This window comes from Anomaloglossus baeobatrachus, chromosome 4 (assembly GCF_048569485.1).
Source record: "Anomaloglossus baeobatrachus isolate aAnoBae1 chromosome 4, aAnoBae1.hap1, whole genome shotgun sequence".
NCBI lineage: Eukaryota > Metazoa > Chordata > Amphibia > Anura > Aromobatidae > Anomaloglossus > Anomaloglossus baeobatrachus.
Window position 1 is genome coordinate 516,718,217 of NC_134356.1, and position 13,830 is coordinate 516,732,046.

Consider the following 13,830-nt stretch of genomic DNA (forward strand, 5'->3'; position numbering starts at 1 on the left):
TCCTCCAACACCACCACAGCCGGCACTGCCCCTCATCCTCCAACACCACCACAGCCCGGCACTGCCCCTCATCCTCCAACACCACCACAGCCCGGCACTGCCCCTCATCCTCCAACACCACCACAGCCCGGCACTGCCCCTCATCCTCCAACACCACCACAGCCCGGCACTGCCCCTCATCCTCCAACACCACCACAGCCCGGCACTGCCCCTCATCCTCCAACACCACCACAGCCCGGCACTGCCCCTCATCCTCCAACACCACCACAGCCCGGCACTGCCCCTCATCCTCCAACACCACCACAGCCCGGCACTGCCCCTCATCCTCCAACACCACCACAGCCCGACACTGCCCCTCATCCTCCAACACCACCACAGCCCGACACTGCCCCTCATCCTCCAACACCACCACAGCCCGGCACTGCCCCTCATCCTCCAACACCACCACAGCCCGACACTGCCCCTCATCCTCCAACACCACCACAGCCCGACACTGCCCCTCATCCTCCAACACCACCACAGCCCGGCACTGCCCCTCATCCTCCAACACCACCACAGCCCGACACTGCCCCTCATCCTCCAACAGCACCACAGCCCGACACTGCCCCTCATCCTCCAACACCACCACAGCCCGGCACTGCCCCTCATCCTCCAACACCACCACAGCCCGGCACTGCCCCTCATCCTGCAACACCACCACAGCCCGGCACTGCACCTCATCCTCCAACACCACCACAGCCCGGCACTGTCCCTCATCCTCCAACACCACCACAGCCCGACACTGCCCCTCATCCTCCAACACCACCACAGCCCGGCACTGCCCCTCATCCTGCAACACCACCACAGCCCGACACTGCCCCTCATCCTCCAACACCACCACAGCCCGGCACTGCCCCTCATCCTCCAACACCACCACAGCCCGACACTGCCCCTCATCCTCCAACACCACCACAGCCCGGCACTGCCCCTCATCCTGCAACACCACCACAGCCCGGCACTGCCCCTCATCCTCCAACACCACCACAGCCCGGCAGTGCCCCTCATCCTCCAACACCACCACAGCCCGGCAGTGCCCCTCATCCTCCAACACCACCACAGCCCGGCAGTGCCCCTCATCCTCCAACACCACCACAGCCCGGCACTGCCCCTCATCCTGCAACACCACCACAGCCCGGCACTGCCCCTCATCCTCCAACACCACCACAGCCCGGCACTGCCCCTCATCCTCCAACACCACCACAGCCCGGCACTGCCCCTCATCCTCCAACACGACCACAGCCCGGCACTGCCCCTCATCCTCCAACACCACCACAGCCCGGCACTGCCCCTCATCCTCCAACACCACCACTGGCCGGCACTGCCCCTCATCCTCCAACACCACCACTGGCCGGCACTGCCCGGCACTGCCCCTCATCCTCCAACACCACCACAGCCCGGCACTGCCCCTCATCCTCCAACACTACCACAGCCCGGCACTGCCCCTCATCCTCCAACACCACCACTGCCACTGCCCGGCACTGCCCCTCATCCTCCAACACCACCACAGCCCGGCACTGCCCCTCATCCTCCAACACTACCACTGCCCCTCATCCTCCAACACCACCACAGCCCGGCACTGCCCCTCATCCTCCAACACTACCACCACCACAGCCCGGCACTGCCCCTCATCCTCCAACACCACCACAGCCCGGCACTGCCCCTCATCCTGCAACACCACCACAGCCCGGCACTGCCCCTCATCCTGCAACACCACCACAGCCCGGCACTGCCCCTCATCCTCCAACACCACCACAGCCCGGCACTGCCCCTCATCCTCCAACACCACCACAGCCCGGCACTGCCCCTCATCCTCCAACACCACCACAGCCCGGCACTGCCCCTCATCCTCCAACACCACCACAGCCCGGCACTGCCCCTCATCCTCCAACACCACCACAGCCCGGCACTGCCCCTCATCCTCCAACACCACCACAGCCCGGCACTGCCCCTCATCCTCCAACACCACCACAGCCCGGCACTGCCCCTCATCCTCCAACACCACCACAGCCGGCACTGCCCCTCATCCTCCAACACCACCACAGCCCGGCACTGCCCCTCATCCTCCAACACCACCACAGCCCGGCACTGCCCCTCATCCTCCAACACCACCACAGCCCGGCACTGCCCCTCATCCTGCAACACCACCACAGCCCGGCACTGCCCCTCATCCTCCAACACCACCACAGCCCGGCAGTGCCCCTCATCCTCCAACACCACCACAGCCCGGCACTGCCCCTCATCCTCCAACACCACCACAGCCCGGCACTGCCCCTCATCCTCCAACACCACCACAGCCCGGCACTGCCCCTCATCCTGCAACACCACCACAGCCCGGCACTGCCCCTCATCCTCCAACACCACCACAGCCCGGCACTGCCCCTCATCCTCCAACACCACCACAGCCCGGCACTGCCCCTCATCCTCCAACACCACCACAGCCCGGCACTGCCCCTCATCCTCCAACACCACCACAGCCCGGCACTGCCCCTCATCCTCCAACACCACCACTGGCCGGCACTGCCCGGCACTGCCCCTCATCCTCCAACACCACCACAGCCCGGCACTGCCCCTCATCCTCCAACACTACCACAGCCCGGCACTGCCCCTCATCCTCCAACACCACCACTGCCACTGCCCGGCACTGCCCCTCATCCTCCAACACTACCACAGCCCGGCACTGCCCCTCATCCTCCAACACCACCACAGCCCGGCACTGCCCCTCATCCTCCAACACCACCACTGCCACTGCCCGGCACTGCCCCTCATCCTCCAACACCACCACTGCCCGGCACTGCCCCTCATCCTCCAACACTACCACAGCCCGGCACTGCCCCTCATCCTCCAACACTACCACTGCCCCTCATCCTCCAACACCACCACAGCCCAGCACTGCCCCTCATCCTCCAACACTACCACCACCACAGCCCGGCACTGCCCCTCATCCTCCAACACCACCACTGCCCGGCACTGCCCCTCATCCTCCAACACCACCACTGCCACTGCCCGGCGCTGCCCCTCATCCTCCAACACCACCACTGCCCGGCACTGCCCCTCATCCTCCAACACTACCACAGCCCGGCACTGCCCCTCATCCTCCAACACCACCACTGCCCGGCACTGCCCCTCATCCTCCAACACTACCACAGCCCGGCACTGCCCCTCATCCTCCAACACTACCACAGCCCGGCACTGCCCCTCATCCTCCAACACTACCACTGCCCCTCATCCTCCAACACCACCACAGCCCGGCACTGCCCCTCATCCTGCAACACCACCACAGCCCGGCACTGCCCCTCATCCTCCAACACCACCACAGCCCGGCACTGCCCCTCATCCTCCAACACCACCACAGCCCGGCACTGCCCCTCATCCTCCAACACCACCACTGCCCGGCACTGCCCCTCATCCTCCAACACCACCACAGCCCGGCACTGCCCCTCATCCTCCAACACCACCACAGCCCGGCACTGCCCCTCATCCTCCAACACCACCACTGGCCGGCACTGCCCCTCATCCTCCAACACCACCACAGCCCGGCACTGCCCCTCATCCTCCAACACTACCACAGCCCGGCACTGCCCCTCATCCTCCAACACCACCACTGCCACTGCCCGGCACTGCCCCTCATCCTCCAACACCACCACAGCCCGGCACTGCCCCTCATCCTCCAACACTACCACTGCCCCTCATCCTCCAACACCACCACAGCCCGGCACTGCCCCTCATCCTCCAACACCACCACAGCCCGGCACTGCCCCTCATCCTCCAACACCACCACAGCCCGGCACTGCCCCTCATCCTCCAACACCACCACAGCCCGGCACTGCCCCTCATCCTCCAACACCACCACAGCCCGGCACTGCCCCTCATCCTCCAACACTACCACAGCCCGGCACTGCCCCTCATCCTCCAACACCACCACAGCCCGGCACTGCCCCTCATCCTCCAACACCACCACAGCCCGGCACTGCCCCTCATCCTCCAACACTACCACAGCCCGGCACTGCCCCTCATCCTCCAACACTACCACAGCCCGGCACTGCCCCTCATCCTCCAACACCACCACAGCCCGGCACTGCCCCTCATCCTCCAACACCACCACTGCCACTGCCCGGCACTGCCCCTCATCCTCCAACACCACCACTGCCCGGCACTGCCCCTCATCCTCCAACACTACCACAGCCCGGCACTGCCCCTCATCCTCCAACACTACCACAGCCCGGCACTGCCCCTCATCCTCCAACACTACCACAGCCCGGCACTGCCCCTCATCCTCCCAACACCACCACAGCCCAGCACTGCCCCTCATCCTCCAACACCACCACTGCCACTGCCCGGCACTGCCCCTCATCCTCCAACACTACCACAGCCCGGCACTGCCCCTCATCCTCCAACACCACCACAGCCCGGCACTGCCCCTCATCCTCCAACACTACCACAGCCCGGCATTGCCCCTCATCCTCCAACACCACCACAGTCCGGCACTGCCCCTCATCCTCCAACACCACCACTGCCACTGCCCGGCACTGCCCCTCATCCTCCAACACCACCACTGCCCGGCACTGCCCCTCATCCTCCAACACCACCACTGCCCGGCACTGCCCCTCATCCTCCAACACCACCACTGCCACTGCCCGGCACTGCCCCTCATCCTCCAACACCACCACTGCCCGGCACTGCCCCTCATCCTCCAACACTACCACAGCCCGGCACTGCCCCTCATCCTCCAACACCACCACTGCCCGGCACTGCCCCTCATCCTCCAACACTACCACAGCCCGACACTGCCCCTCATCCTCCAACACTACCACAGCCCGGCACTGCCCCTCATCCTCCAACACTACCACTGCCCCTCATCCTCCAACACCACCACTGCCCGGCACTGCCCCTCATCCTCCAACACTACCACAGCCCGGCACTGCCCCTCATCCTCCAACACTACCACTGCCCCTCATCCTCCAACACCACCACAACCCGGCACTGCCCCTCATCCTCCAACACCACCACTGCCCGGCACTGCCCCTCATCCTCCAACACCACCACTGCCCGGCACTGCCCCTCATCCTCCAACACCACCACTGCCCGGCACTGCCCCTCATCCTCCAACACTACCACAGCCCGGCACTGCCCCTCATCCTCCAACACTACCACTGCCCCTCATCCTCCAACACCACCACAGCCCCGCACTGCCCCTCATCCTCCAACACCACCCCAGCCCGCCACTGCCCCTCATCCTCCAACACCACCACAGCCCGGCACCGCCCCTCATCCTCCAACACCACCACAGCCCGGCACCGCCCCTCATCCTCCAACACCACCACAGCCCGGCACCGCCCCTCATCCTCCAACACCACCACAGCCCGGCACCGCCCCTCATCCTCCAACACCACCACAGCCCGGCACCGCCCCTCATCCTCCAACACCACCACAGCCCGGCACCGCCCCTCATCCTCCAACACCACCACAGCCCGGCACTGCCCCTCATCCTCCAACACTACCACCACCACAGCCCGCCACTGCCCCTCATCCTCCAACACTACCCCAGCCCGGCACTGCCCCTCATCCTCCAACACCACCACAGCCCGGCACTGCCCCTCATCCTCCAACACCACCACAGCCCGGCACTGCCCCTCATCCTCCAACACCACCACAGCCCGGCACCGCCCCTCATCCTCCAACACCACCACAGCCCGGCACCGCCCCTCATCCTCCAACACCACCACAGCCCGGCACCGCCCCTCATCCTCCAACACCACCACAGCCCGACACTGCCCCTCATCCTCCAACACCACCACAGCCCGGCACTGCCCCTCATCCTCCAACACCACCACAGCCCGGCACTGCCCCTCATCCTCCAACACCACCACTGCCCGGCACTGCCCCTCATCCTCCAACACCACCACTGCCACTGCCCAGCACTGCCCGTCATCCTCCAACACCACCACTGCCCGGCACTGCCCCTCATCCTCCAACACTACCACAGCCCGGCACTGCCCCTCATCCTCCAACACCACCACTGCCCGGCACTGCCCCTCATCCTCCAACACTACCACAGCCCGGCACTGCCCCTCATCCTCCAACACTACCACAGCCCGGCACTGCCCCTCATCCTCCAACACTACCACTGCCCCTCATCCTCCAACACCACCACTGCCCGGCACTGCCCCTCATCCTCCAACACTACCACAGCCCGGCACTGCCCCTCATCCTCCAACACTACCACTGCCCCTCATCCTCCAACACCACCACAACCCGGCACTGCCCCTCATCCTCCAACACCACCACTGCCCGGCACTGCCCCTCATCCTCCAACACCACCACTGCCCGGCACTGCCCCTCATCCTCCAACACCACCACTGCCCGGCACTGCCCCTCATCCTCCAACACTACCACAGCCCGGCACTGCCCCTCATCCTCCAACACTACCACTGCCCCTCATCCTCCAACACCACCACAGCCCCGCACTGCCCCTCATCCTCCAACACCACCCCAGCCCGGCACTGCCCCTCATCCTCCAACACCACCACAGCCCGGCACCGCCCCTCATCCTCCAACACCACCACAGCCCGGCACCGCCCCTCATCCTCCAACACCACCACAGCCCGGCACCGCCCCTCATCCTCCAACACCACCACAGCCCGGCACCGCCCCTCATCCTCCAACACCACCACAGCCCGGCACCGCCCCTCATCCTCCAACACCACCACAGCCCGGCACTGCCCCTCATCCTCCAACACTACCACAGCCCGGCACTGCCCCTCATCCTCCAACACCACCACTGCCCGGCACTGCCCCTCATCCTCCAACACTACCACAGCCCGGCACTGCCCCTCATCCTCCAACACTACCACAGCCCGGCACTGCCCCTCATCCTCCAACACTACCACTGCCCCTCATCCTCCAACACCACCACTGCCCGGCACTGCCCCTCATCCTCCAACACCACCACAGCCCGGCACCGCCCCTCATCCTCCAACACCACCACAGCCCGGCACCGCCCCTCATCCTCCAACACCACCACAGCCCGGCACCGCCCCTCATCCTCCAACACCACCACAGCCCGGCACCGCCCCTCATCCTCCAACACCACCACAGCCCGGCACCGCCCCTCATCCTCCAACACCACCACAGCCCGGCACTGCCCCTCATCCTCCAACACCGCCACAGCCCGGCACCGCCCCTCATCCTCCAACACCACCACAGCCCGGCACTGCCCCTCATCCTCCAACACCGCCACCACCCCTCATCCTCCAACACCACCACAGCCCGGCACTGCCCCTCATCCTCCAACACTACCCCAGCCCGGCACTGCCCCTCATCCTCCAACACCACCACAGCCCGGCACCGCCCCTCATCCTCCAAAACCACCACAGCCCGGCACTGCCCCTCATCTTCCAACACCACCACAGCCCGGCACTGCCCCTCATCCTCCAACACCACCACAGCCCGGCACTGCCCCTCATCCTCCAACACTACCACCACCACAGCCCGCCACTGCCCCTCATCCTCCAACACTACCCCAGCCCAGCACTGCCCCTCATCCTCCAACACCACCACAGCCCGGCACTGCCCCTTATCCTCCAACACCACCACAGCCCGGCACCGCCCCTCATCCTCCAACACCACCACAGCCCGGCACTGCCCCTCATCCTCCAACACCACCACAGCCCGACACTGCCCCTCATCCTCCAACACCACCACAGCCCGGCACTGCCCCTCATCCTCCAACACCACCACAGCCCGACACTGCCCCTCATCCTCCAACACCACCACAGCCCGGCACTGCCCCTCATCCTCCAACACCACCACAGCCCGACACTGCCCCTCATCCTCCAACACCACCACAGCCCGGCACTGCCCCTCATCCTCCAACACCACCACAGCCCGACACTGCCCCTCATCCTCCAACACCACCACAGCCCGGCACTGCCCCTCATCCTCCAACACCACCACAGCCCGGCACCGCCCCTCATCCTCCAACACCACCACAGCCCCGCACTGCCCCTCATCCTCCAACACCACCCCAGCCCGACACTGCCCCTCATCCTCCAACACCACCACAGCCCGGCACCGCCCCTCATCCTCCAACACCACCACAGCCCGGCACCGCCCCTCATCCTCCAACACCACCACAGCCCGGCACCGCCCCTCATTCTCCAACACCACCACAGCCCGGCACCGCCCCTCATCCTCCAACACCACCACAGCCCGGCACCGCCCCTCATCCTCCAACACTACCACCACCACAGCCCGCCACTGCCCCTCATCCTCCAACACCACCACAGCCTGGCACTGCCCCTCATCCTCCAACACCACCACAGCCCGGCACTGCCCCTCATCCTCCAACACCACCACAGCCCGACACTGCCCCTCATCCTCCAACACCACCACAGCCCGGCACTGCCCCTCATCCTCCAACACCACCACAGCCCGACACTGCCCCTCATCCTCCAACACCACCACAGCCCGGCACCGCCCCTCATCCTCCAACACCACCACAGCCCGACACTGCCCCTCATCCTCCAACACCACCACAGCCCGGCACTGCCCCTCATCCTCCAACACCACCACAGCCCCGGCACTGCCCCTCATCCTCCAACACCACCACAGCCCCGGCACTGCCCCTCATCCTCCAACACCACCACAGCCCCGGCACTGCCCCTCATCCTCCAACACCACCACAGCCCCGGCACTGCCCCTCATCCTCCAACACCACCACAGCCTGGCACTGCCCCTCATCCTCCAACACCACCACAGCCTGGCACTGCCCCTCATCCTCCAACACCACCACAGCCCGGCACTGCCCCTCATCCTCCAACACCACCACAGCCCGGCACTGCCCCTCATCCTCCAACACCACCACAGCCCGGCACTGCCCCTCATCCTCCAACAACACCACTGCCCGGCACCGCCCCTCATCCTCCAACACCACCACTGCCCGGCACCGCCCCTCATCCTCCAACACCACCACAGCCCGGCACCGCCCCTCATCCTCCAACACCACCACAGCCCGGCACCGCCCCTCATCCTCCAACACCACCACAGCCCGGCACTGCCCCTCATCCTCCAACACTACCCCAGCCCGGCACTGCCCCTCATCCTCCAACACCACCACAGCCCGGCACTGCCCCTCATCCTCCAACACCACCACAGCCCGGCACCGCCCCTCATCCTCCAACACCACCACAGCCCGGCACTGCCCCTCATCTTCCAACACCACCACAGCCCGGCACTGCCCCTCATCCTCCAACACCACCACAGCCCGGCACTGCCCCTCATCCTCCAACACCACCACTGCCCGGCACCGCCCCTCATCCTCCAACACCACCACAGCCCGGCACCGCCCCTCATCCTCCAACACCACCACAGCCCGGCACCGCCCCTCATCCTCCAACACCACCACAGCCCGGCACCGCCCCTCATCCTCCAACACCACCACAGCCCGGCACTGCCCCTCATCCTCCAACACTACCCCAGCCCGGCACTGCCCCTCATCCTCCAACACCACCACAGCCCGACACTGCCCCTCATCCTCCAACACCACCACAGCCCGGCACCGCCCCTCATCCTCCAACACCACCACAGCCCGACACTGCCCCTCATCCTCCAACACCACCACAGCCCGGCACTGCCCCTCATCCTCCAACACCACCACAGCCCCGGCACTGCCCCTCATCCTCCAACACCACCACAGCCCCGGCACTGCCCCTCATCCTCCAACACTACCCCAGCCCGGCACTGCCCCTCATCCTCCAACACCACCACAGCCCGGCACTGCCCCTCATCCTCCAACACCACCACAGCCCGACACTGCCCCTCATCCTCCAACACTACCAGAGCCCGGCACTGCCCCTCATGTTCCAATACTACCCCAGCCCGGCACTGCCCCTCATCCTCCAACACCACCAGAGCCCGGCACTGCCCCTCATCCTCCAATACTACCCCAGCCCGGCACTGCCCCTCATCCTCCAACACCACCACAGCCCGGCACTGCCCCTCATCCTCCAACACCACCACAGCCCGGCACTGCCCCTCATCCTCCAACACCACCACAGCCCGACACTGCCCCTCATCCTCCAATACTACCACAGCCCGGCACTGCCCCTCATTTATTAATACAACCACATATCCTGGCACTGCTCTTCATCTACACTACCAATAATAGCATGGCCTGGAACATATCCTGGTACTACTCCTCATCCACTAATATTACCACAACCTGGCACATTTTGGTACTGCTCCTCGTCTACCAACCCTACCGCAGCCTGGCACATGGTCTGGCATATATCCTGACACTGCTCTTCACTACCAATTCTACCACAGCTTGGCACATGTCCTGGCACTGTTCCTCATCTACCAACACCACCATAACCTGACATATGTCCTGGCACTACTGTGACGCCTTGGTAAAACCAGGTAGTCACAAAAAGTGTACATTCTCCTTGTTACCACCAGAAACCTACACTTAGGCATAACACCCTAGCCACCCCCTCATGATAATAGGGACACACCAGTGGGCGGGATCAGGCGAATGAGAACGCCAACCTAGGGGTCCTGAGATGTCAGAGACGGGAACACAACAGAACAGAGTTGAAAGTTGAAGTGTGGAGAGCCGACAGAAGTCTAGTCAGGGGTCGTAGCCCTTGAACTACCCGGCTAGGTGGGAGACAGTGAACAGGGCCACAGGCGTCGGAGATCTGGTCGCGGGAGACCTAAAGTGGACCGGGGCAGGGTTGTAGCCCGCCGGTACCGACAGCGGGAATCCGGTCCGCAGGCCGTGCACAGTCGGGCTGCCTGGACCCTAGGGCGAGGAACGTTGCAAGCCCCTCTCCAATTAACCAGCCGGGGACAAGGTTCCAGACTTTGTCCCATTAACTGCCCAGATAGAGCGAAACAGAAGCCCAATGCGGGGGATAGGGTGTCCGTCAGAACCCACTGAGATCCCAAGGGTCAGTTTTCGTGGGCCACAGCTCCAAACACATACAGAACCGGGAGTGGACTTCTCCGTTCCATGAGAAGTCGTCCAGGAGGAAAGAGAAACACAAAGTGCAGGAGGAAGGGATACCTGTTCATTAACCTTGGTGCGGGACCCGAATGCATCCTCCTAAGGCAGCCGGCCACTGGCAATTTGGTTTACTACTGGACTTGTGTGAAATTACTGAACTGTGAGTACACCATTGTTCCCCGATCCAGCCCGGCGCGCCACCTCCAGCATCCATCACTCCTGTGTTCAATCCTCGGGCCCCGGGACTACACCTCCCCTACCCGTGGAGGAAATCCCACCTTGCTGCCCCACTCCATCAGCCCCGGGCGCCCCATCACCAGGCAGCGGCAGTGCCACCATCCCTCACCGCAACCCACGGGTGGCGTCACAGACACAGCAACTCCCTTGTAGATATGTGAGGACAGGCAGCCGTGTGAGCCCGGGTCCGGTCACCACTCGAGCCGCAGCAGCGAACCTGAATCCGAACAGGCCCCTGAGAGAAGCTGCAGCGGCCCCCGCCCGCAGCACTACCCTCATCTACCAATACTACCACAGCCTGACACATGTCATCGTACTTCTTTTCATTGTCCAATAGTCCACAACCTGGCACAAATTCTGGCACTGCTCTTCACTACCAATACTACCACAGCTTGGCACATGTCCTGGCACTGCTCCTCATCTACTAACACAACCATAGCCTGACACATGTCCTGGCACTGCTCCTCATCTACCAACATTACCATGGCTTGGCCCATGTCCTAGCACTGATCCTTACTACCAATACTAGTATGTCCTGTCACTATACCTCATCTACCAGTACAATCACAGCCTGGCACATGTCCTGGCAATGCTGTACATCTACACTACCAATACTACCATGGTCTGGCATATATCTAGACACTGATCCTCAACTACCAATACTACCACAGCCTGACACATGTCCTGGCACTTCTTCTCATCTTCTAAATATCACAGGAAAAAAAAGTGATTTCCAAACCATCCATCATGAATATTCTACTTATCATCTATATTAAAATGTAAAGCGGTGGCCAGAAGATGGTACTCATATCCATTGCTCCATGGCATTTGTATTCCAACATAGCCATCTGCCGGAGGACCATGGTCACCAGGAAATAATCTGTAAGAATTGTTTCCTCACAGCAAGAGTTAGAAGGGGACACCAAGTCAGGTGAAAACTGGCACAATTACAACATATAAAAGGCTGGGCCAGCAGCGAGAAAGTGGAGTTGGCGCCAAGAATACTAGGGGAGGAGACGAGTGCGTAGCAGGGCAGGTCCAAACATTTGGAAGCATACCATTGCTAGAGGATCCCAAAGACCAAGTACCATCACCAGAGAAGCCCGAAGACTGAATACCATTGCCAGAGGAACCCAAAAACCGAATACCATCTCCAGTGAAATCCGAAGACCGAATATCGTTACCAGAAGAGAATCAGACTACACGCTCACACACTGAAGATTGAACATCCAGAACCAGAGACTGAGAAAGGGAGCTGGGAATGTACTTCCTGCCCTGATGTACGGTACTAAGAGAGAATAGTTGATTACTAATGCTGATTCTTGATGTAGTGCATTGCAACATAACTGTGCCACGTTTAGTGAACCGCTACAGTAGATAGATTTATGAAAGTGTTACGTTTTTCTTGTCAATTGCATATTGTGACTATAAGTAAGAGCGACACCAACAGTCCCCTGACGGAACTACTTGGGTTGGGATATTGTTAACCCCTTCACGACCAATGGTGTACTGGTACGTCATCAAGTCATGTCGTGGTTCTAGTCGCCGGCTGCTGCTGTGACCCGGTGGTGATCCCCACACGCATGCTGATTTGAACATCGCGCCGTTCCCCACTGCCATCGGAGGCCCCGTGATATGATTACGGGGAGTCGATGGTTGTCATGGTAGCTCGGGGTCATTCCAAACGCCAAAATTACGTTTTTGGTCTCGCAAATTTTTTTTAAAATGCAATAACAGGCAATCAAAACGTAACATCTGTACAAAAAATGGTATAATTAAAACCACCAGCTCAGGACGCGAAAAATAAGCCATCACTGAGCCCCAGATCCTGAAAAATGAGAATGCTACAGGTCTCAGAAAATGACACATTTTTTTTTGGACAAAATTCTGAATTTTTTTAACCCCTTAGATAAAAGTATACGTGTTTGGTGTCTACGAACTCGTACCGATGTGAAGAATCATAGCGACATATCAGTTTTACCATATAGTGAACACAGTGAATAAAATACCCCCAAAACAATCATGAAAATGCACTTTATAGCTTTGATGACTATTCCATATTCTATGGCCCAGTCTGGGCTTTCATAATGGGCTTGTCCTCTTTAAAAAATATTTCTCCACAGGCACAGTTTGATGTAAAATAACTAAGGCCGGTTTCAGACATCCGTGTTTCAGGTACATGTGCCATCCGTTTTTTACACGGATGTCATGCGTACCCATGTTATTCTGTGGGCTAACTCACACGTTTTCACACGCACCGTGTGGCCCTGCACGGACAAACGGAGACATCTGTTTTTTCTCCGGCAGCACTGATGTCACACAGCCCGCACACTGATGTGATCAGTGTGACACTGTAACGCCTGCCTGGATCCTAAGACTCAGATGGGATGTAATGGACAGGCTAGAGGGAAGCCACTCACCAAGCAGGACCCCCAGAACACTTAAACCCTTTAACCCCTATACAGGGATTTGGAATTACACAGGGCCCTGGAGATCACTACCTGTGGAAGGCTGCAGTCCGATGAGAGTAGTCGTCAGGCAGGATCAAA